General features: G+C 48.5%; 1 long non-coding RNA gene across 1 annotated transcript; it reads left to right on the top strand.

Annotated features, from left to right (window-relative positions):
• The first annotated feature begins 860 nt into the window (after nucleotides 1-860).
• Nucleotides 861-3,280, top strand: LOC127926884 (uncharacterized). The gene is made up of 3 exons (XR_008125367.1): nucleotides 861-1,249; nucleotides 1,930-2,677; nucleotides 2,748-3,280. It is a non-coding gene; the product is annotated as an uncharacterized LOC127926884 (long non-coding RNA).
• Nucleotides 3,281-3,498: the final 218 nt, after the last annotated feature.

Below are 3,498 nucleotides of genomic sequence, written 5' to 3'. Positions count from 1 at the left end.
GACACAGACTGGCATGGTTCTCTCTCAACACAGAGACTGATATACGTAGGACACGATGCATCCCAACACTATCTGGGAGTTGTGATTAGGTCGTTATGAGTGGACTGATATACGTAGGACACGAGGCATCCCAACACTATCTGGGAGTTGTGATTAGGTCGTTATGAGTAGACTGATATACGTAGGACACGAGGCATCCCGACACTATCTGGGAGTTGTGATTAGGTCGTTATGAGTGGACTGATATACGTAGGACACGAGGCATCCCAACACTATCTGGGAGTTGTGATTAGGTCGTTGTGAGTGGACTGATATACGTAGGGGACACGAGGCATCCCAACACTATCTGGGAGTTGTGATTAGGTCGTTGTGAGTGGACTGATATACGTAGGACACGAGGCATCCCAACACTATCTGGGAGTTGTGATTAGGTCGTTATGAGTGGACTGATATACGTAGGACACGAGGCATCCCGACACTATCTGGGAGTTGTGATTAGGTCGTTATGAGTGGACTGATATACGTAGGACACGATGCATCCCAACACTATCTGGGAGTTGTGATTAGGTCGTTATGAGTGGACTGATATACGTAGGACACGAGGCATCCCGACACTATCTGGGAGTTGTGATCTGGTCGTTATGAGTGGACTGATATACGTAGGACACGAGGCATCCCAACACTATCTGGGAGTTGTGATTAGGTCGTTATGAGTGGACTGATATACGTAGGGGACACGAGGCATCCCGACACTATCTGGGAGTTGTGATCTGGTCGTTATGAGTGGACTGATATACGTAGGACACGAGGCATCCCAACACTATCTGGGAGGTGTGATTAGGTCGTTGTGAGTGGACTGATATACGTAGGACACGAGGCATCCCGACACTATCTGGGAGTTGTGATTAGGTCGTTGTGAGTGGACTGATATACGTAGGACACGAGGCATCCCGACACTATCTGGGAGTTGTGATTAGGTCGTTGTGAGTGGACTGATATACGTAGGACACGAGGCATCCCGACACTATCTGGGAGTTGTGATTAGGTCGTTGTGAGTGGACTGATATACGTAGGACACGAGGCATCCCAACACTATCTGGGAGTTGTGATCTGGTCGTTATGAGTGGACTGATATACGTAGGACACGAGGCATCCCAACACTATCTGGGAGGTGTGATTAGGTCGTTATGAGTGGACTGATATACGTAGGACACGATGCATCCCGACACTATCTGGGAGTTGTGATTAGGTCGTTATGAGTGGACTGATATACGTAGGACACGAGGCATCCCAACACTATCTGGGAGTTGTGATTAGGTCGTTGTGAGTGGACTGATATACGTAGGACACGAGGCATCCCGACACTATCTGGGAGGTGTGATTAGGTCGTTATGAGTGGACTGATATACGTAGGACACGAGGCATCCCAACACTATCTGGGAGTTGTGATTAGGTCGTTGTGAGTGGACTGATATACGTAGGACACGAGGCATCCCGACACTATCTGGGAGTTGTGATTAGGTCGTTGTGAGTGGACTGATATACGTAGGACACGAGGCATCCCGACACTATCTGGGAGTTGTGATTAGGTCGTTATGAGTGGACTGATATACGTAGGACACGAGGCATCCCAACACTATCTGGGAGTTGTGATTAGGTCGTTATGAGTGGACTGATATACGTAGGACACGAGGCATCCCGACACTATCTGGGAGTTGTGATTAGGTCGTTATGAGTGGACTGATATACGTAGGACACGAGGCATCCCAACACTATCTGGGAGTTGTGATTAGGTCGTTGTGAGTGGACTGATATACGTAGGACACGAGGCATCCCGACACTATCTGGGAGTTGTGATTAGGTCGTTGTGAGTGGACTGATATACGTAGGACACGAGGCATCCCGACACTATCTGGGAGTTGTGATTAGGTCGTTATGAGTGGACTGATATACGTAGGACACGAGGCATCCCGACACTATCTGGGAGTTGTGATTAGGTCGTTGTGAGTGGACTGATATACGTAGGACACGAGGCATCCCGACACTATCTGGGAGTTGTGATTAGGTCGTTATGAGTGGACTGATATACGTAGGACACGAGGCATCCCAACACTATCTGGGAGTTGTGATTAGGTCGTTATGAGTGGACTGATATACGTAGGACACGAGGCATCCCAACACTATCTGGGAGTTGTGATTAGGTCGTTATGAGTGGACTGATATACGTAGGACACGAGGCATCCCGACACTATCTGGGAGTTGTGATTAGGTCGTTATGAGTGGACTGATATACGTAGGACACGAGGCATCCCAACACTATCTGGGAGTTGTGATTAGGTCGTTATGAGTGGACTGATATACGTAGGACACGAGGCATCCCGACACTATCTGGGAGTTGTGATTAGGTCGTTATGAGTGGACTGATATACGTAGGACACGAGGCATCCCAACACTATCTGGGAGTTGTGATTAGGTCGTTATGAGTGGACTGATATACGTAGGACACGAGGCATCCCAACACTATCTGGGAGTTGTGATTAGGTCGTTATGAGTGGACTGATATACGTAGGACACGAGGCATCCCAACACTATCTGGGAGTTGTGATTAGGTCGTTATGAGTGGACTGATATACGTAGGACACGAGGCATCCCGACACTATCTGGGAGTTGTGATTAGGTCGTTGTGAGTGGACTGATATACGTAGGGGACACGAGGCATCCCAACACTATCTGGGAGTTGTGATTAGGTCGTTGTGAGTGGACTGATATACGTAGGACACGAGGCATCCCGACACTATCTGGGAGTTGTGATTAGGTCGTTGTGAGTGGACTGATATACGTAGGACACGAGGCATCCCAACACTATCTGGGAGTTGTGATTAGGTCGTTATGAGTGGACTGATATACGTAGGACACGAGGCATCCCAACACTATCTGGGAGTTGTGATTAGGTCGTTATGAGTGGACTGATATACGTAGGACACGAGGCATCCCAACACTATCTGGGAGTTGTGATTAGGTCGTTATGAGTGGACTGATATACGTAGGACACGAGGCATCCCAACACTATCTGGGAGTTGTGATTAGGTCGTTATGAGTGGACTGATATACGTAGGACACGAGGCATCCCGACACTATCTGGGAGTTGTGATTAGGTCGTTATGAGTGGACTGATATACGTAGGACACGAGGCATCCCAACACTATCTGGGAGTTGTGATTAGGTCGTTGTGAGTGGACTGATATACGTAGGACACGATGCATCCCAACACTATCTGGGAGTTGTGATTAGGTCGTTATGAGTGGACTGATATACGTAGGACACGAGGCATCCCAACACTATCTGGGAGTTGTGCCTGCCATCACACTCGTAATCAGCCTCATTGGCTGGAACGGTCCCGTAATAATTCTGGAGGGAACTGTGGAAGTGGTTCTGTTCAGAAGGAACCATCGAAAGCCGCTAGTCATCGTGACAGCGAGAGCTGCTTTTCAGAACACA

This window comes from Oncorhynchus keta, unplaced genomic scaffold (genome assembly GCF_023373465.1).
Source record: "Oncorhynchus keta strain PuntledgeMale-10-30-2019 unplaced genomic scaffold, Oket_V2 Un_contig_8571_pilon_pilon, whole genome shotgun sequence".
NCBI lineage: Eukaryota > Metazoa > Chordata > Actinopteri > Salmoniformes > Salmonidae > Oncorhynchus > Oncorhynchus keta.
Note: the sequence above shows the minus strand (reverse complement) of the source record. Positions and strands in the feature narration are given on the sequence as shown.